Below are 22468 nucleotides of genomic sequence, written 5' to 3' on the forward strand. Positions count from 1 at the left end.
CGAAAAAGCGTAATTTCAAATTAAATTAAATTAAATTATAATAGTCGGATTAATGGTGTTACATCTGACTTACAGAAGTGGAAAACCTCCCTCTGTATTTGTGGGCAGGATTCAGACGATGAAAACGAATGTGCTCCCGCGATTTCTCCCCAAGTCCTTTGTCAAAGTTAATAAATTAATTTCCGCATAGGAGGTTGCTCCAGAGAGATAGGCAGTCCTGGCTCTACCCAGTTATTTTACTATTGGGCAGCCAATATTCAGACGGTACAGTTGCGGTTCAGTGACCCAAAAGATGTGGATAGGTGGATTGGCCACCCTAAATTGCCCCTTAATTGGGAAAAATAATTGGGTAATCTAAATTTTTTTTAAAAGACATGGTAGGGGAAGGGGTTGGGAGAGGTTAGGGTGACCTGTTTGTGGAGGGAAGGTTTGCCAGCTTTAAGGAGCCGATGGAAAAAATTCAACTATCTGGTTCCGATCTCTTTAGATACTTCCAGATTTTAGAGTACCCAATTAATTTTTTTCCCAATTAAGGGACAATTTAACGTTGCCAATCCACTACCGTGCACATCTTTGGGTTGTGGGGGTGAAACCCATGCAGATACAGGGAGAATGTGCAAACTCCACACAGACAGGTGACCCAGAGTCGGGATCGTACCTAGGGGTGGGGAGAGAGGTATTTTGCGCATATACGGCCAGGTCCCATCAGCGGATGCCATTGCCTTTTGCCTCGTTAATAGCCCGGAGGGGAGTTCTGCTTCGGTGTAAATGCGGAAATTAATTTATTCGCTTTGATAAAGGACTTGGGGAGAAATCGCGGGAGTGCATTCATTTTAATCGTCGGAATCCTGCCCACAAATACAGATGGGGGTTTCCCACTTCTGTAAGTCAGATGTGACACCATTTATGAAATGACACCCAATCATGGGCCACCCAGACATCCAGATAATGAAAGCTACTTCTGACGAGTTGAATTGTCCCCAGACGGGCTCGCTTAGCCCAGGGGGGGGGGGGGGGTTGACTGGGAATTCGCTCTTACCCAAGTTCAACTTGTATCCCAAGGAGTCGTCAGAACACCCAAACAACTTAATTATTCCGCCCAGAGCCTCGGCTTGGTTGAGAGACCTCATATCGTTCTTACATTTGGAGGCAGGCAGTCAAGTACGCGATGAGGCGGTCTATAGAAGGGTTCTACCCAAAATGGTAGCCATTCATTCCCTTTTTTAAATAACTAGCTACCATCAGTTGTTAAGGGGTTTAGTTTTGGTTTTTTGGATTAATAGGTGCATTTTCTTGTTAAACTTGTTTCGTGCTTATTGTGCAAGTCTGGTTGGTATTTTTAGGATTTTGCTTTTATGAAAAATTAATAAATATATTTTAAAAAACCAAGTTCTGGAACGCAAATTCAACATACACAGCAAGTATCACAATGACCACATACTGAAATTACAAGGCAGCTGCTTAGCCAGGTACTGTATATTACTGAACAGTAACACCTACTGTGCAGTGTGAATTCTGTGCGATTATTCGTCAAATCTGATGTAATTGAAATGGTTGCAAATCCTTGGAAATGCACTATTTCATTTTTACATGTGGATTCACAATTAACAACTGAATTTTAGGGTTCTCATCCAGCAGTGTTCTGATAACAATTTAGTTTAGTTTTTAATGATGATCATCATTATGATATTAGACATCAGTAACTGAGTTAACAAAATATACCTGAGGTTCTTGGAAATGCTGGTTTCAAAAAGCAAAATGACACATTGGGAAACATAGAAATCGGCAAACGGGGCGGGAATGTGGCAACTAGGGGCTTTTCACAGAAACTTCATTGCAGTGTTAATGTAAGCCTACTTAAACATAGTTGTGACAATAAAAAGATGAAATGAAATGAAATGAAAATCGCTTATTGTCACGAGTAGGCTTCAAATGAAGTTACTGTGAAAAGCCCCTAGTCGCCACATTCCAGCACCTGTTCGGGGAGGCTGTTACGGGAATCGAATCGAACCGTGCTACTGGCCTGCTTGGTCTGCTTTCAAGGCCAGTGATATAGCCCGGTGCTAAACACAGGGCACATTGTGCCAGAATTTTAATTCCCTGAAATAGATGATTTATTATTTTATTCATTTAAGTATTTGAAATGATGGTTCTGGATGAGGAAAACATGATCAGGTGAAAGGAGGAAAGGGAACACTGAAATCACTTGGATTCCGTTTTCCCAAAGTTTGCAAGTGACGACATGCCAGCGTTAGAAATTTTAAATGCTAGATATAGCACACAATAGAAATGAATGCTAGGCTATTTACATGCTCTTCCCGGTTCTTAATCCTTTTCATTTTGAACTACTATGTATAGCTTCTCCAATAAATGGACTCAAGTTGCATATACTGTATTTCATCGCTCTCAACATGACATGCAGTAATTTCCATCTTACATTTAATTTAAATACAAAAAATGCAATATCTTGCCGTACAATTTCCCTCACAGAAGACTGTTTATTCAAATGGTAGTAAAAACATTCTAGCAATACATCAGTTACAGTGAAATAATTGTAATCACATTAGCACATAATAAACTACACACATTCCAGATTATGAGTTGATACTTTTGTGTATTTAATAGAAATCTTCAAAGGTAAATTAGAACAGTCTGTTAAAGGTCTTGGGAGTCTTCTTTGCGACATATGTTTATGTTGATCCTTTCACCATAAATAATGCAATGGTACGCTTAAATTGCTGGTAATGGCTTCATACCATCTATAACCATTGATCCAAGGTTCACAGGGAATCATTCAGCACTTGGTGAATTGTCAATTAAAAACACACAACTAAATCCAGAGGTGAAACATCAATAATTAATCTTTCTAAACAACCCATTCACTTGAGCAGGAGACAAACTGGATAAAGACACCATCTGAATTTAATTGATGCAGGCAGCGAGTGGCCACACCCCACAGGAAGGTCCTAGATTTGCTCCTAACTTTGTAACAAGGAAGCCAATCCCTGCTGAAGATAGAATAACAGCATAACAATTACCCACAGCACCCTGGAAAGTAAGGCATCTACTGGTACAAAATCAGGATTTTCTCACCCGATTGATCATTCCACAACACCAACAAAGGTTGATAAAAAAATAAAGGCGATAAGTGGCTGGGGGAACAGGGAGGTGAGCAGGTGGTGAAGATCAAGGAGAAATGGGAAGCGGAGTTGGGAGGAGAGATCAATTGGAGAGTATGGAGTGAGGGACTGCGTAGGGTTAACGGGACCTCCTCTTGTGCAAGCATGAGCCTGATACAGTTTAAGGTGGTGCACAGGGTGCATATGATTCAGGCCAGAATGAGTGGGCTCTTTCAAGAGGTAGCAGATGAGTGTTGAGGGTGTGGGCGGGTACTAGCGAATCACACGCACATGGTTTGGGGTTGCGAAAAATTGGGAAGATTCTGGGCAGGAGCGTTCAGGGGCTTAACCAGGATAGTAGAGGAGGTGGAGGACCCGGACGCTTTGGTGGCGATATTTGGGGTTTCAGAGAAGCCGGAGCTCATGGAGAGGAGGAAGGCCGATGTCTTGGCCATCGCCTCTCTGATTGCACGGCGGCATTGCTGGGAAGTATGTTCCCGGGGTATTTACTTGCTGTAACCAGTTTTGATACATGTTTGTAATAAAATACGTTTTAAAAATAAAATAAAATAAAGGCAAACGTAGGTGTAATGTCATTGTCGTGGTGGAATCGACTGTCAATATTCACTGTCGGGCTTACATAGATTAGCCAGGGCAGCACGGTGGCCTAGTGGTTAGCCCTGATGCCTCATGGCGGTGAGGACCCAGGTTTGATCCCGGCTCTGGGTCACTGTCCATGTGGAGTTTGCACATTCTCCCCGTGTCTGCATGGGTTTCACCCCCACAACCCAAAGATGTGCAGAGTAGGTGGATTGGCCACATTAAATTGCCCCTTAATTGGAAAAAATAATTGGGTAATCTAAATTTATTTTTTAAAAATACATAGATTAGCCATTTAGGTAAGATACTGGCATGAGGGGCAGCACGGTAGCACAGTGGTTAGCACCGTTGCTTCACAACTCCAGGGTCCCAGGTTCGATTCCCAGCTTGGGTCATTGTCTGTGCCTCGTCTGCACGTTCTCCTCACGTCTGCGTGGGTTTCCTCCGGGTGCTCCGGTTTCCTCCCACAAGTCCCAAACTACGTGCTTTTAGGTAAACTGGACATTCTGAATTCTCCCTCTGTGTACCCGAACAGGCGCTGGAATGTGACGACTAAGGGATTTTCGCAGTAACCTCATTGCAGTGTTAATGTAAGCCTACTTGTGACAATAAACATTTTTTATTTTATAAAAGGTAACTGGACACCTGCGAAACCACACTCTAGAAAGGAGACATCCTTAAAAAGAAGAATAAACAAATTATCAGCAGTAAAGAAACTTTTAAAAATATGAATTTGGTCTTTTTTTTGCCCAACTTACAACATAAATACAAATTACATGATAAACATTGGCTAATCAAATAAGGGATTTCTCGAATTTGATAGGCAAGTAACAAATAACAGAATGGATCTGTAATAGCGCAGCACAGTGGTCAGCACAGTTGCTTCACAGCACCAGGGACCCGGGTTCAATTCCCGGTCACTGTCTGTGCGGAGTCTGCACGTTCTCCCCGTGTCTGTGCGTGTTTCCTCTGGGCGTTCTGGTTTCCTCCCAAAAGTCCAGAAAGGCATGCTGAGAGGTGAATTGGACATTCTGAATTCTCCCTCAGTGTACCTGAACAGGGCGGAGTGTAGCGACTAGGGGATTTTCACAGTAACTTCATTGCAGTGTTAATGCAAGCCTACTTGTGACATATGTATAGAGCAGATTAAATACATTTGGTATAGCCTATGGAAATATAGATTGCATGACTCCAATTTCTCTCAATCCCATTTGATTATATGAATCCACTTTGCTTTTAGGGTATGGATGTTCATGGCTAAATGCCCAATTTATTATTCCATGCGTAAAACATAACAAGAATACGAGATGATTAATGGTTCTCATCTTTATCACAGCAAATGTGCAAACCTGTTAGTGTTTATCTACTGTAAAGGAGTACCTCAGTTACTTCGTTCTCTAGAGTTTAACCAGCATAACTGTAATGAATCCTTTCTCTAAACACAGCACTTTACTGTACTTTCCATACTTCTCAATGATTATCCACCATTTCTGTTAAGCATTTCTCCCCTCCTATCTTCAGAATACTGGCCAAGGTGTAATTTTACAGGCTTGGGGGTACCCTCTGATATCTTACCCAAACAGCTATTCTTAAAATCCAAGGCTGGACCGCGAATACCTGTTTGAAATGGCGATCTTTGGTGAAGAGTTTTATATCATTCACAACAGAAGTTGTATGGACGCTTTGCAACAATGCATAAATTTGGGGTAATCAGGAGCAGGAACATGACTGGTTTTCCTCTTGACCCAGAAGTCAAAATGCATTTCCAGCACAGAAGTGACAAAGTTAATTGATGAGGGAAGGGCTGTAGATGTCATATACATGGACTTTAGTAAGGCGTTTGATAAGGTTTCCCATGGCAGGTTGATGGAAAAAGTGAAGTCGTATGGGGTTCAGGGTGTACTGGCTAGATGGATAAAGAACTGGCTGGGCAACAGGAGACAGAGTAGTGGTGGAAGGGAGTGTCTCAAAATGGAGAAGGGTGACTAGTGGTGTTCCACAGGGATCCGTGCTCGGACCACTGCTCTTTGTGATCTACATAAATGACCTGGAGGAAGGTATAGGTGGTCTGATTAGCAAGTTTGCAGATGATACTAAGATTGGTGGAGTTGCAGATAACGAGGAGAACTGTCAGAGAATGCAACAAAATATAGATAGATTGGAGAGTTGGGCAGAGAAATGGCAGATGGAGTTCAATCCAGGCAAATGCGAGGTGATGCATTTTGGAAGATCAAATTTAAGAGCGGACTATATGGTCAATAGAAGGGTCTTGGGGAAAATTGATGTACAGAGAGATCTGAGAGTTCAGGTCCATTGTACCCTGAAGGTGGCAATGCAGGTTGATAGAGTGGTCAAGAAGGCATACAGCATGCTTGCCTTCATCGGACGGGGTATTGAGTACAAGAGTTGGCAGGTCATGTTACAGTTGTATAGGACTTTGGTTCGGCCACATTTGGAATACTGCGTGCAGTTCTGGTCGCCACATTACCAGAAGGATGTGGATGCTTTGGAGAGGGTGCAGAGGAGGTTCACCAGGATGTTGCCTGGTATGGAGGGTGCTAGCTATGAAGAAAGGTTGAGTAGATTAGGATTGTTTTCGTTGGAAAGACGGAGGTTGAGGGGGGACCTGATTGAGGTCTACAAAATTATGAGAGGTATGGACAGGGTGGATAGCAACAAGCTTTTTCCAAGAGTGGGGGTGTCAGTTACAAGGGGTCACGATTTCAAGGTGAGAGGGAGAAAGTTTAAGGGAGATGTGCGTGGAAAGTTTTTTTTACACAGAGGGTGGTGGGTGCCTGGAACGCTTTACCAGTGGAGGTGGTAGAGGCGGACACGATAGCATCATTTAAGAGGCATCTAGACAGGTATATGAACGGGCGGGAACAGAGGGAAGTACACCTTGGAAAATAGGAGACAGGTTTAGATAAAGGATCTGGATCGGCGCAGGCTGGGAGGGCCGAAGGGCCTGTTCTTGTGCTGTAATTTTCTTTGTTCTTGTTCTTGACTAGTTATGTTAGGAACAAGAATCTAAAATGAAATCTAATCTGGCTGACTCACTTGAACAAAGTAACACTGGTTTTGCCAACTGAGAAATTGGGGAAGGGACTTCAAATACAAGGCCAAGCTCTTTGCAGAATAGTTACAACACAACAAAGTAAATTAAACCGATAAAATGGGACAAAAAGCAAACCAAAGCAATATCACTAACACTTAGTGACAAATACAATCTTGAGGTGCAATGCCATGCCCAAAATGAATATCAGCAGTTAGCTATTCTGACTGGAGTATCACCAATAAGTATTATAGCAACATGGGAGTTCAGTGCAGAGTGCAGATCTGTAAGAGTGTAGAATGGAGTTGTGCAAATCTAAATGACGCCAAGTTTATATTCAATAACTGCCCATTAAGGTTCTTAGAAAAATAATTGAAGATTCAATCAATATGAAGATTAGCAGCTCATCCAAGATACTATGCAATCTTTTCAGTATAAATTTATTTCCAAAACATTTAGAACAATATAGATATATAAATTTATATCAACACTTATTTGGTAGAAGGTATCTGCCAGTTACAAGAATTAAAAGAGTTAATGCCTTTCAGCATTTATTTCATTAAAAGATTTTGAGTGCAATCAAAGGCAATTGGTAGCAGACAACATAAAGCGAGTGGAATAGCTTTGGGACAGCCAAAAAAGTCAAACTGCTCTAGTATTTCCGTTTGCACGATTAATTTACAGGAATATACATTTATATTTCTCATTAGTTCCACAAACCACCTTTGAAATTTAACAGATTGAATTGTAGATGAAGTTTATGACGAATAGTACAAAATTAATTCAGAGGAAACTATAGCATGCATATATACACAATGAATGAATTCAGACAGACGCAGTTGCAATTCAGTAGATTTTCCACTGAACAGGCATTTTAATATATACACTGCATGACTGACAGAAGAAATGAACTGTTTTTAATTTGTGTGCCTTCCTACCCTTCAAAACAGAGAATGAACAGTAAATTAATATTCTGGTGCATGCTTTTAAATTGTGTACAACAATCGCTCGATACTAAACATTATTAAATAAGATCATTTTAACAAAAAAACAGGTATCCTAGTTGAATAGGTACATCTCAGTCTTCCAAAAACAAATACGCACAATAGCTCAAAAGTACAGAACAAAGAACAGCACAGGAACAGGCCCTTCGGCCCTCCAAGCCTGCACCGACCATGCTGCCCATCTAAACTAAAATCTTCTACACTTCCGGGGTCCGTATCCCTCTATTCCCATCCTATTCATGTATGTGTCAAGATGCCCCTTAAATGTCACTATCGTCCCTGCTTCCACCACCTCCTCCGGCAGCGAGTTCCAGGCACCCCCTACCCTCTGTGTAAAAAAAAAAAAACTTACCTCGTACATCTCCTCTAAACCTTGCACCTCGCACCTTAAACCTATAACTACAACTTCTATTCCAGTACAAATGTTTTGGAGCCTTTTTTTTTAAAACAAAACCAATCGGGTTGAAGTATTTATAGGATCACAGCAAATGATGAGATTAAATGAAATAAATCTTCTGAAACTTGAGACGACATCAGCTGCAGCCTGTAAATCACCCCCTATGCAAGTGCTGTGTAATCTACAGCAGCTACATTATCTTTGTACCCTGGAGTAGATATAATGATTCAGAACCCAGAGGTATCATTACAATTTCACTAAGTGTTATGGATCAATGTGACATTGCCACAGACTAGAAATCTAGTTGTGTGCTCTCCTTGACAACCACCCCCACTAAAAATGCACTAAAGCGTTAAGGTTGGGCAGGTGACATTTTCATGGTAAAATAACACCCAGAGGAGTGCAGGTTTAGACTCTGTCCTTCCAAAACGCAAGTTGTTTAAGGAGGCATGAGTTGTGACACTTGGGTAACATTTGGCGAATGCAAATCCATCAATGGATCACTTTGAAGTCATGCGATAGGGTGCAATTGAAACAAGACAGGAGGAATAATTTTTAAATTAATTGCTGACAAGTTCAATCCTTCCATGTCGTGAACAATGACATTATAAAAGTAGTGACAATACAGCAATTTACAGTAACAGAGTTTTACTACTATATTGGCTTGTGATAGTTAGCTTCATAAATACACTAGCATTTTTATTAAGTGGATGAAATAGCTACTGTCAATACCTGGCAACACTGACTCTACAACCTTCGCAGGTCCAAGTTGTGGATAGGCACACCAAGGATACACAATTTCTGTCAGCTTGCAACAAGGACTTTAGGAATCCCACAACAACCAACAATGGATTCAAACATTGTGGCTGCTGGTCACCAGAAAAAGAAATAAAGGCAGTCTTGCATTTATACAGTGCTTTTCTTTTTTTTTATATACAAGTTTAAAGTACTGAATTCTTTTTTCCAATTAAGGGGCAATTTAGCGTGGCCAATCCACCTACCCTGCACACCTTTGGGTTGTGGTGGTGAGACCCACGCAGACACTGGGAGAATGTGCAAACTCCACACGGATAGTGATCCAGGGTTGGTATCAAACCCGGGTCCTCGGTGCCCTGAGGCAGCAGTGCTAACTATTGCACCATATGCTGCCCGCAATACAATGTTTTTCATGTCCAGAGAGCCCAAAGTAATTTACAGCCAATTAAGTACTTCTGGGTGTAGTTGTTGTTGGAATATAGGAAATGCGACAGGGCAACAGTGGTTAGCACTGCTGCCTCACAGTCCAGGGACCCGGGTTCAATTCTGGCCTCAGGTGACTGTGTGGAGTTTGCACGTTCTCACTGTGTCTGCATGGGTTTCCTCCGGGTGGTCCGGTTTCCCCCCACAGTCCAAAGATGTGTAGGTTAGGTGAATCGATTGGCTACATTAAATTGCCCCTTAGGTGTCCAAAAAAAAAGTTAGATGGGGTTACTGGGATGGGGGGGAAATAGACCCGTTTTGGGCAGAATAGCCTCCTTCTGCACTGTAAATTCTATTATAACTTCGGGGGAACCATAGATTTGCGCCAGGGAAGTGGGATGGAAATTTTCAAAGATAGGAGGAGAAAGGAATTAGGACACTAAAAGATTTGCTTCTTGGGGTTTGTTTTGCGGGATTGAAGGAGCTGGGAACGAAGTATGGGCTGGTGCAGAGGAGAAATATTTAGATACATGCAGGTTCGAGACTTTGCCAGAAAGAAGATACAGAGCTTCCCAGTAGAGCCCGCTTCCACATTGCTGGAGGAGGTGCTGACGGCAGGGGGGCCTGGAGAAGGGGATAGTATCAGCGGTTTACGGGGCTATTTTGGAGGAGAAGAAAACGCCGCTAGAAGGGACCAAGGCAAAGTGGGAGGAAGAGTTGGGAGAGGGTATGAAGGAGGGGTTCTGCTGTGAGGTGCTCTGGAGGGTGAACACCTCCACCTTGTGTGCAAGGTTGGGGATGATACAGCTGAAGGTAGTGGATAGAGCGCACCTAACAAGTGGTGCACGTGAAACTGGGCCCATGCCCTCAGGAGGCCATATTTGGGGTGTCAGACCGGCCGGGTAGGAAATGGGCACGGAGGCAGATGTTGTAGCCTTCGCCTCATTGATCGCCCGAAGACGGATCCTGTTAGGGTGGAGATCAACCTCCCCACCCTGTGCCGTGGAGTGGTGGGGAGGGGCCTGCTGGAATTCTTGAAGCTTGAAAAAGGTCAAATGTGAACTGAATTTAGGGCAGCACGGTGGCCTAGTGGTTAGCACAACCGCCTCACGGCGCTGAGGTCCCAGGTTCGATCCCGGCTCCGTGTGGAGTTTGCACATTCTCCCCGTGTCTGCGTGGGTTTCGCCCCCACAACCCAAAAACGTGCAAGCTAGGTGGATTGGCCACACTAAATTGCCCCTTAATTGGAAAAATGATTGGGTACACTAAATTTAAAAAAAAAAAAAAAAATGTGAACTGAATTTGATGGAGGGATTCTACAATTCATGGGCGTTATTCATGATGCACTTTCAAACATTAGAGGGGGGGGGCTGTATGTGTTAATGGTGACTATGGGTGATTCCTCATTCTTTTTTGTAATTTGTTTATGTTAACATGCGGGCTAATGTTTGGGGGTTTGGTGGGAGGATGGGATTGTTGTTATTGATATGGGGATTGACATTACATTCGTTACTGATTATTGTTTATTGTTGGGTGTAAATTTGGGAGAAAATGTGAAAAAGGAAAAGAATGAAAACTTTTTTTTTTTTTTTTTTAAACATGCGCACAGCAGACTTCCACAAAATGTTGTGTGATAACGGCCAGACAATCTGTTTCTACGATAAAAAGCAAATTACTGCAGATGCTGGAATCTGAAGCAAACCAGACAATTCTGGGCAATCTTAGCAGGTCCGACAGCATCGGTGGAGAGAGCAGAGTTGATGTTTCAAGTCTGGACGACTGTCAAAGCTAGAGTGAACTGGAAATGGGATGAGACTTAGACTGGTGTGTGTGTGTGTGTGTGTGTGTGGGGGGGGGGGGGGGGGGGGGGGGAGAAGAGAAAGAGAAGAGGTGGAGCAGTTTTAAAATCTGTTTTTATGATGTTGGCCAAGACACTACGCATTATTCTCTAATTCTTTGAAACAATGCAACATCCCAACAGGCCTGGCATGTCATTCAAAAACACTGTACCTTCAACAGTGCAGCATAACCTTGGTACTGCACTGGAGTGCCAGCCTAGATTTCTGTGGTCAAACCCTGCAGTGGGACTGAAAACTGGGACCCAGAGACAAGAGCACTGGCAACAGAGCCAAGGTTGTCAAAGTAAAGAACTCGTGTGCTCAAAGACGGCTGCTAATTCAATATTGGCTTTCACTATCTGTGTGGGATCCTGTGTCAGATGCAACTGCTTCCTCTGCTAGTGGGATGAATTTAGAGTGCCAAAGCAGTTGGCAAGAGATCCTGCTTTTGAACACAGGCATTTCACAGGCCTTGGGTTGTCAACAATAGAGGCAGTTTTTCTGCCTTGTATTCAATGCTTTGATCAAAGTGACAAAGTCAATCGTCAATAAGATCATCAGTGTTCACACCTTCGTTGTTTGTAGGCAGGGTAAAAGCATCATTGACACAGAAGGTTTTTTTGCAAGTCAAACTCCAGCAGCTTTATTCCCTGCCTGCCCACCCCCAACACTAGCCCAAACCACAAAAGCAATTTGCTGCTGAGCATTTTTCACTGATGAAAGCCAGTGTTCCACTTTGTGTAGCTTGTTTAGAATAAAGGACACTTTCATCTACATTAGGGATGTCTTCAGGCTTGTAACAAGATAAAATTTCAAAGATGTTAATCAATTGTTGACTGTCCATGAGAACTCCACTCGCTTCTCCATGTTTTGACCAGGGCTTAATTGCATGGTTGTTTTTGAAGTGGCTGATCCACGATGCAAATAGGAGTTTGTTCCAAATTCTTGGAAGAAATTATTCACCTTTTGTAGGAAGATGACGCGAGATAGCCCGGCTGTGCCCACTATAATCAGGTTGAATGTGAATTATAGCAATAGATCTCACTGGTTGGCAACATTTGGGTGGGAATTCAAATTAATTAATTTAAATTACTTTCTGGATAAAATCAAAAATTAACACATTTTCACAATTTCAATTCACATTAATTTTTGAGTTTTTTTAAAATATAAATTTAGAGTACCCAATTCATTTTTTACAATTAAGGGGCAATTTAGCATGGCCAATCCACCAACCCTGCACATCTTTGGGTTGTGGGGGTGAAACCCACGCAAACACGGGGAGAATGTGCAAACTCCACACGGACAGTGACCCAGAGCCGCGATCAAACCTGGGACCTCGGCGTCGTGAGGCAGCAGGGCTAACCCACCGCGCCACCGTGCTGCCCCCGATTCATATTAGTTTAAATTTGCAAATTACATTTTTTTTTAAAATTTATTACCATTTTCACCATTATGTACATTGACGTTCATGTTTATTTATTGTACAGTGTAATGCTAAAAGGAGTTTGTCTTGCTGTACTTTATTTACAGATTGCTGCCGTCTAGTCCGGTGTTCCCCCCCCTCCCCCAGCCCCCCTTTCCTGAATCACTCCCCGTCTCCCCCCTCCCAACCCCATTGGTCAATATAGAGGGGTTTCCCCATTTTCTTTGGTGGATGGGGGGGGGGGGGGGGGGGGGGGGGGGGGAGAGAGGGGGGCAGGTTACCCCCCCCCTCCCCCGTGCTGTCCCTCTTTGTCAGTCTCAGACTTTCTGCCCCCCCCCCCCCCCCCCCCCCCAAACGCCTGGGTTGTGCATCGCTGGCGTTGCTCCGTGCCTTTTTCTTTTCCCTGTTTGCTCTGTCCAGTTCTCCCTCTATTGGTTGTTGCTGGCCTCAAATGTGTTTTGGAACGGACTGACAAATTGCCCCATGCAGTAAGGAAACCTTCCTCCGACCCTCGGATGGCATATTTTATCTTCTCCATGTGGAGAAATTCCAAAAGGTCAGCGAGCCAGTCTGCAGCTTTGGGTGGTGCTGATCGCCAGCCGAGCAAGATTCTCCGGCGTGCGATTAGGGAAGCGAAAACTAGGGCGTTAGCCCCTTTCCCCATGTGTAGCTCTGGCTGCTCTGATATCCCAAAGCTTGCCTCTATTGGGCATGGCTTCACCCTCTCCCCCACAACTTTGGACATTGGATTTGCCTCAGAGAAGGCTGTCCAGAATCCAGCAAGTTTGGGACAAGCCCAGAACATGCTGGCGTGGTTGGCCGGGCCCCTCTGGCACCGTTCACATTTATCCTCCACCTCCGGGAAGGACCTGCTCATTCGGGTTGAGGCTGAGCCTTGCGCAGTTGGAGGTGGCATTGGCCATGCTCAGTGTTTCACTCCAGAGTCCATACCCCACTTCTGTTCCTAGTTCGTCCTCCCATTTACGTCTGGTCTTGTCCGCGTTCAAGCTCTGTCCAGTAGCTGTCTGTATATTTTCCCCCACAGAGTCCCCCCTCCTTACTGTCCGTGGTCATCAGGTCCTCTAACAGTGTAGTCTCCAGGGTATCCTATTGTCTCTTTGCAGAGGAAATGTTTTATTTGTAAGTGTCTCATTTCCTGTTCTGTCGGCAATTCCCATTCCTCACTCAATTTGTTCACCGTCGCTATTCTGTGCCTATGTAGTTAGTCCCTAACTGTCAGTGTTCCCCCATCCTGTCTTCATTTTTTAAACGTTGCATCTAGCATGACTGGCGGGAATCTGTGGTTGCCGCAGATGGGGGCCATGGGTCCCATCCCAGTTAGCCCGAATTGTTGTATTAGCTGGCCTCACGTTTTCGTGTGGCCATTACCACTGGGATCGATGTGTATTTCTCCGAGGGGGATGGGAGTGCTGCCGCGGTTAGGGCCCGGAGGGTCAGTCCCTTGCAGGAGGCCTCTTCCATCTGTACCCTCTCAGAGTTGGGCTTGTGCACCCATCTCCTGTAAATCTGAATTATAAAAAAGGATCTATTGTAGTTCATTTTAGAAACAGATATTAAAAAATATGTTAGCACTGTTGTTTCACAGCGCCAGGGGCCCAGGTTCGATTCCCGGCTGGGTCACTGCCTGTGTGGAGTCTGCACATACTCCCAGTCTCTGCGTGGGTTTCCTCTGGGTGCTCCGGTTTCCTCCCACAGTCCAAAGATGTGCAGGTTAGGTGGATTGGCCACACTAAATTGCCCTTGGTGTCCAAAAAAGGGTCAGGTGGGATTACTGGGTTCCAGGGATAGAGTGGAATTGTGGGGTTAAATAAAGTGCTCTTTCCAAGGGCCAGTGCAGATGTGATGGGCTGAATGGCCCCCTTCTGCACTGTAAATGCTACGGAATCTATGGACACGGGTTCGATTCCCAGCTTGGATCACTGTCTGTGCGGAGTCTGCACGCTCTCCCAGTGTCTGTGTGGGTTTCCTCCGGGTGCTCCAGTTTCCTCCCACAAGTCACGAAAGACTGCTTGTTAGGTGAATTGGACATTCTGAATTCCCGTGTACCCGCACAGGCGCTGGAATATGGCGACTAGGGGCTTTTCACAGTAACTTCATTGCAGTGTTAATGTAAGTCTTCTTCGTGACAATAAAGATTATTAAAAGCAGTTCTTTGTTCCAAGAGTAATTTTACATTACATGGAGCTTCTGTGGGTGATAAGCGGGGCCACTTCTTTACAGAGCATAAATAAATCAAATTCCATTTCCATTGAAATGGAAGCCAGGGATTTTTTTTGTTGTTTTAGAGGACCACATTCCAAGATTTGGTCCATTTATAACTGAAGGCGGTGTTAAGTGTTGCCAAGTTTAGGCATTCAACCAGTTCTCAAATAAAAAAAGAATGGCACTGGCCACATGTGGGTGTGTAGGTTATTTAAATCTAACTAATGGTGATGTTTCGTGGACAACCACGACACCTGGCAATTATCTCATTCCCTAATTAAACTGGTTTGTGAGAACTACATCACAATTACTTCTCCAATACTAATCATACCAACTAATGCATGAAATTTCACAATCTTGTATTTGCAAAGCATTTAAAGATAATAGAAGATTGCATGCAGCTTCTCACTAAGATAGACAAACAGAGACACAGTAAAAAGACCAGTTTTGCAGAAAAGGTGTGTTGGGGGGGGGGGGTAACTGTAGTCTCTGCCACCAATTGAGGAATGAGATTTGAAGGGAGGTGGGGTGTACAGGAATCTTTCTGCTCTCTCTCACATTCTAATGCAAATGCATTGTCAATATGATCTGGCACATTCCTTAGGTACCTGCTCCAAACACATTGATTTTGTCAGTTATTTATTTCAGGAATGCGTTAATAGGAGATCCAAAAGAAAAACTACTTTCAACACCGACAGCAAATTCAGTTGTCACAGTTTTTAAAAGAATTATGCTACCCAAAATATAAACAGTACTGAATATTCATTTGTGCTTTTAAATCAATAATATGTCAACAGTTTCCTTTCAATAATGCCAATTTCTGTGAAGAGATACGCAAATTATGTTGACAGTAGTTATCTTTGTGCTCTGCAGAAAAGTAAACATTTATAAAACATGCATGGAAAGCCAGCACTTGAAGGAGGTTAAATAGCAAATGCTCACCAAGCTAAATTATATCTTTCAGCAATGCGAATGCGGTCAGACCAGAATGTTGTCAGCACCAACCACCATCATGTCGTACAGACTGCACTCTTCACAACCCACTATATAGAACTGGATTCAAAAAAGGGAAAATAAACATCAATCCTACTCACACCAACCATTTCATTCGTAAATTTCTTCCCGTTTCATATGACAGTAAAAAATGATTTAAGAGTGGTCATGTTCAAGTTACACAGCAGAATATTATTTTCCATTTCAACAGCATATTAACAGCCAAGCCCCGAATATATATGCACATTCCTAGTCATAACAACATTCTCACAAATGACTGTATAAAGTTACCAGTGTGGCAAGAGACTATAGTCTGACTTTCCACACAGTTCTGCCTCCAATCCAACTTTATCGCTGTGGACAAGTTTTGATGCAAACGCTAAAAATGTCTCCGCTGGAGAAAATGAAATATCAGAGCTAAGAACCAGCTCAAACTCTCACCTTCTTGGCCGCGGTGGCACATCTAAATACTGCAAACATGCACATAATCTTTGCACGCACACAAATATTTCCATATAATTCCAAAATAAATAAATTATAACACTGCAGCCAACACAGATTCAGGAATGAAAACAGCTATCAAAATTATTCCCAAGTCTGGTGGGTATGTGGAGTGCTCTGAATATCTATAGTATAGTATGGTATAATATGGGGCAATTATATTAATGGTTTGATGTCCTTTAAATAAGAGTACAACTCACTGAATCTTTAAAAAGGTATATTAAAAAATTCTCATTCACAAGAATTTATCAGAAAATTAGTTCCCTTTTCGACAGTTTTTTTAAAAAAGGACACGGAAAACTGGACACCAACAATCGAAAGCGTTCCGTTTAGTGTTAAAGCAACTTCACATTCAATTTAAACTGTAAATACGCTATATAGCAACTCTGTTCTGGGATTATTCATCATCAACTCTGCAATCATATCTTTAATCTACCAAATACCCTATTATTGCACTATCATCCATGAATTGAGTTTGCATTCATTTTTATTTAAATCTTCTCCATGAGCAGCACAGAGAGCATCCACACTGTTTCACAAAATATTTCGAACATCAATTTTAAAACTATGTAATAAGAGATGGATTGCACTGCAGGTCACATGCCCGTCTCGCCTGAAATGTCTTTATTTAAAAATGACCTCAGTGGGTTTTTTTGTCTGCATCTTTTAATTTCCATTTTACATTCAACCAAATGATATCTTATTCACCTTAGTTTGTTTCCATGGTTTCTCGACTTCACCGTTTTATTTATTTTCCTGCATGTGTTTGCTTCTTCACACATATTCAATTATTCAGCCTCCCTGGTTTCTCCATGTCAAACTTTCCCCGAGTTGATTTTCCCAGGCTATCTTCTCCCCTCCCCCCAACTCTCTCCAGTGTCCAACTTCAAACAACATCAGTATGCTCAATAGACTTCACAGAAATAGGAATGGTGGGGGTGGGGCAAGGCTTTAATACTTCGGAAACAAGCCCTTAACAGTTCAGATGCTCCAGATAAATTCCATAGAACCCTTTTAAAATCACAGTCCACAATCCAAAAGAGGCTGTAAAAATATTCCATTTTTATCATATCTTGGATAAAATCTTGGTATACAGAAAATTGATTTACAAAGACCACCTTAAGGATATATGCAACCTTAGTAGGCAAGTGCTTCCCTTTATTCAAATCTCAGTATTAGTATCTTGACTATGTTGTCCTAATAACTCAGTGGATAAAAATATACCAAGCAGGATCCAATGCAGTTTAGGATGCTGAAAATGAAAATCGCTCGTCACAAGTAGGCTTCAAATGAAGTTACTGTGAAAAGCCCCTAATCGCCACATTCCGGCGCCTGTTCAGGGAGGCTGGTACGGGAATTGAACCGTGCTGCTGGCCTGCCTTGGTCTGCCCCTGTGGGCTCTACTTATAGCAGAGGTTCAAATATGCTGAAGGGACCATTGGAATAGCAGAATCTGAAAATGACAAAAGCATGGGAAATCAGATTGGATGAGACAGGGCCAGAGACAAGCAATATTACAGAATTCATAGAGAGTACTAGAAGTAGGGTTAGGGCGTGTTGCTGAACTTGGGAGTCAAATAGGTTGTGAGAAGCCCAGTTCGATCAGAGACAGTGGAGGGAATTGATGACAAGGACATGGATTCTGCAGCAGGCATCAAAAATAATGGATTTGATCTTACCAATGTTTAACTCCAGGAAATTAGGAAAGCGCTTACTGAAGGTAGTGGTGGTAGTAGTGTTAAGATCCCGGAGATGACCCCAAACTTTGTTAGCGCATCAGACAAGAAACCCCCAAATTATTTTTTTAAAATATAAATTTAGAGTACCCATTTATATTTTTTTCCCCCAATTAACAGGCCAATTCAGCGTGGTCAATCTACCTACCCTGCACATCTTTGGGTTGTGGAGGGGGGGGGGGGGGGGGGGGGGGGGGGGGAGACCCACACAGACACTCCACACGGACAGTGACCCAGGACCAGGACCGAATCCAGGCCCTCGGCACCGTGAGGCAGCAGTGCTAACCACTGTGCCACCCTCCAAAATCTTTTTTAATTTATAAAACTGAGGGGAAAGTATACGTTGCTGGAGGGGTGACTCCACTGACCAATAGGTATCATTTATATTAAAACAAACATTATTAATGCATTTAAAGGGGCGGCATGTGGCGCAGTGGTTAGCACTGGGACTGCGGCGCTGAGGACCCAGGTTCGAATCCCGGCCCTGGGTCACTGTCCGTGTGGAGTTTGCACATTCTCCCCATGTCTGCGTGGGTTTCACCCCCACAACCCAAAGATGTGCAAGGTAGGTGGATTGGCTACACAAAATTGCCCCTTAATTGGAAAAATAATTGGGCACTCTAAATTTATAAAAAAAAGAAAAAAAAAAAAAAAAGAAAAAAAAAAATAAAAAAAAAATTAATGCATTTAAAGTACATGATCACAGTACCCAATTCATTTTTCCAACTAAGAGGCAATTTAGTATATATCCCTTATTATTAGTCACCATCATTAAATCAATTAAGTTGCAAACCCGGGATACTACTTTGTTGGAATCAAGACTCCCGAGGTATCTGTTGGACCCTGGGGATCAAATAAAATTTCTGCACTACTAGTTTCCTGTCACTAGAGGGAACTCAATAATTGAGAACTTTGTATACTAAACTAGATTAAGGTACACCATCCGTCTGTGCATGAAGGCATGATAACCTAGTTGAAATATTACTTCCCATTAGGTTGAAATTGTTCCAGCTGCATCAACAATTTCTGTCCCCACAAGAACTATTGCCTGGCTGTCTTTACTCATGCTGCACAATATCTTAGCTAAATGCATTGCTGATAAGACCATAAGTCATAGGAGCAGAATTCGGCCACTCGGTCCATCGAGTCTGCTCTGCCATTCAATCATGGCTGATATTTTTCTCATCCCCATTTCCTGCCTTCTCCCCATAACCCCTGATCCCCTTATTAATCAAGAACCTATCTATCTCAGTCTTAAAGTCATTGATTTAGCCTCCACAGTCTTCTGCAGCAAAGAGTGCCACAGATTCACCACCCTCGGGCTAAAGAAATTCCTCCTCATCTGTTTTAAAGGGTCGTCCTGTTAGCCTGAGATTGTGTTCTCTGGTTCTAGTTTTTTCTACTAAGGCTCGAGACAGATATACTGTGTACTTCAAGTGTTATGACAACCTTGGGAGTTGCATGTAATATTAAGGCCCAACTCCTGCTGGTCACTCCGAATCGGGAGCATTCAGATTTAACAACGTGAAGCAGCAAAACCACATGAGTCCAACTGTGCCTAAACTGGCCTGTAAATACACTTAGTAGTTGTCAGACCAGCTAATGTAGTTCTTGGAGATAGAACTGCTTTCCTTCAATTTACTATAAATCTCCAAAAGCCTTGTGTTACGATCGGGAGATGTTCGGAAATTGGATCAGGAAATGGAATCAAAGATGTAGTGGGCAACTTAGAGGTTAACAGACTGAGGGTAAAACTGCTAGCACCAAGTCAGAGGTATATGCCCACAACTGGTCCGAGTTACATTGTCCTATTCCGACTTGGCTCATTAGTGGGAATAAACAGGATACCCCTGTTCAGCCAGGGTGGTTCACGAGAGATCCGTTGTCCTCTAGGACACTCTGGTCTGACCAGTCATTAGCCCAGATAGCAATGATGAGTTCAAGCCTGGACAGAACCATCTCCAAGGGACTGGGGGAGCAAAGCGAGATAAAATAATCCTGTTTGAACAGGTGGGGGGGGGGGGGGGGGGGGGGGGGGGAAGGAACGGTTTTGCAAAGCCACCGGGAGAGGTCATGAAAAACTACCATAGAGACAGGCTTGTGAAATTGGGTCCAGGGTCTGAAGGAGCTACACTAACAACAGGAATATATTCTCTAAATGCAAGCATCATTGTTGCCTGCATGCCTATGTGGCGTCGTGAGCTGTATGTTCATTTTAATATTCTTTAGTGGGCATTCTAAACAAAAAATAACCACATCCTGGACGGGATTATCCCATCGGGCGGCAGGCGTAAAAACAGGTGTGTTTTACTCCGGCGTCGGCGCCCGTTCCATGACCCTATTCTCCGGCCACAGTGGGGCAGCACGGCGCTGGAGCGGCCCACGCCACTCCAGCTGCTGATCCCTGCGTGAACTCGGCGCCGCGGGGTCCATGCATGCACAGTTGACCCAGCACCAACTAGCCCATGAGCAGTGGCCTTCTTCCCCGCACCGGCCCCATCGCCAAATGCGCAGGGCTGCAGGAGCCGGCGTGGAGGAAAGGAGGCCCCCCCTCCTCCCTCCCACAGGCCACCGGACCCTTCAATGCAGAGGTCCCGCTGGCTCATGCAGGACTCGGCATTTTGTTGATGGCTGTGCGGCCCATCCCGGCCGGAGAATCGCCGCGTCTGCCCGTTCGCATACCCCAACCGGCGCCGCGCCAACCACGCTGGCCCCAGTGGTGCCAATTCTCTGCTCTGCAGCGATCGCATCCCGGCATTGGGGCGGCATTACACCATTCACGCGGCCCGCCGATGATTCTCCGACCCAGGGGGTCGGAGAATTCCGCCCCCTATTCCTTATGCAATCACCTCTGGAGCGAGTCGATCTTTCTGCACAGTCTTATAATTTACAAATTGTTTTGTTTCTGGCCTATCTTCATCACTGTTGGGAAATTAACAGGCATCCATAACACTTGATGTCTAACAAATACCAATGCTGCAGTTCTTACACCACAACAGGGTCCTTCTCATCAGTTTACAGATCAGGATTGGGCAACACAATGGCGTAGTGGTTAGCACTGTTGCAGCTAGGACCCGGGTTCGATCCAGCCCCAGTTCAGTGTCTGTGTGGAGTGTGCAGGGTACGTGAATTGGCCATGCTAAATTGCCCCTTAATTTTGGGGGGGGGGGGGAGAAGAAATGAGGAGGAGGAGAATTGGGTACTCTACTTTTTTTTTAATTTTTAAGTTTACAGATCACTGTACTGTTGCAGGCCTGACCAGAAATATGAAACAGAAATATATTTGCTCCTCGGTCACTGTTTATTTAGCAAATTGTTATTGAATAAAATCAAATTTGCATTTACCGTTTCAATAAATATCACAAATGACTTCACAAAATGAGTTGACTGAAGAAAAGTGGCTTTGTAACCATGACATATTACTGTAGGTGTGTCACGTTTCCTTATATACACTGAGGTATTGCAGAAACGTGGTGACTAAGTTACTCTTCTGATTAATAGATTCAGGACAATTTAGAGAGGTGTGTAGCAGAGAGAAAATGCAGAACAGCTTAGAATTTTTATCCCTGCAACATAATGCACAACGTTGTTCATACCTACTTGGCTGCAGTGATACGAGTCTTTAAATTGCTGAGGTTTATGTTGAGTATAAACACCAGTATAGACCTGATTCTGTGTGTTAAATGCTATGTAATTCAAAATAAAACTATAAAAATAAACTTGCCAAAAGAGAGCCAAAGGACAATGTGAAATACTCAAACTAACAATTACCCATGTTGCCTTTTTTTGCCACCGGAAACATGGGTCCACACTATTGTAAAACGAGAAATTCCACAGCAGCAAAATGTGACAAGGATGTGCAAACAGGAATCTCCCTTTACTACATTCAAGGTTACAAAACTATTTGGTCAAGATGTACTTCCACCGTTAAGGGTTTGAACGAGAGCTATTGTAGCTCAAGTTGGAATGTTTTTTTTACCATCATGGCTGCCCATTCATTTGTAACAAGACCTAAATAATAATTCTACAAATCCATCCCATGAGGCAACATAAACTTTCAACAGGAAGAAAATCCAAAAGATGGCCATTGTTTTGAAGTGCCAGTCGTTACCCTGACAGGTTTATGCAGGTTGCAACTTTGTTCCCCAGGTCATAAATACTTAGCATACTTTTGAAGGCCTTGGGAGATAAGGAAACAATTACAGCAAACAAGCTGTCACACTAATTTGCACTTTGCAAAACTATATATGCATGAAATAGTAGTTACACATTTCCTGGTAATTCTCCATATCTCCTGTGTACGGCACTTTTCATCAAATTCATTTTTAAATTTAGTGTCTAAGTAGTTCAGATTGCAGAATTACATACACTGGCTTTCCACATATGACAGAAGTTAGCTCCCT

The 22468-nt window shown here is 43.3% G+C and overlaps 1 protein-coding gene across 1 annotated transcript in view; it reads right to left on the reverse strand.

Moving 5' to 3' along the window:
- The window catches only part of LOC119956926 (inactive tyrosine-protein kinase PEAK1-like), a 225376-nt gene that overhangs the window by 167528 nt on the left and 35380 nt on the right, over positions 1-22468 (reverse strand). The window contains 1 exon segment of the mRNA XM_038784504.1: positions 15778-15888. The gene's annotated coding sequence lies outside the window, so the exon portion shown is untranslated.

Source organism: Scyliorhinus canicula, chromosome 24 (genome assembly GCF_902713615.1).
Source record: "Scyliorhinus canicula chromosome 24, sScyCan1.1, whole genome shotgun sequence".
Taxonomy (NCBI): Eukaryota; Metazoa; Chordata; class Chondrichthyes; order Carcharhiniformes; family Scyliorhinidae; genus Scyliorhinus; species Scyliorhinus canicula.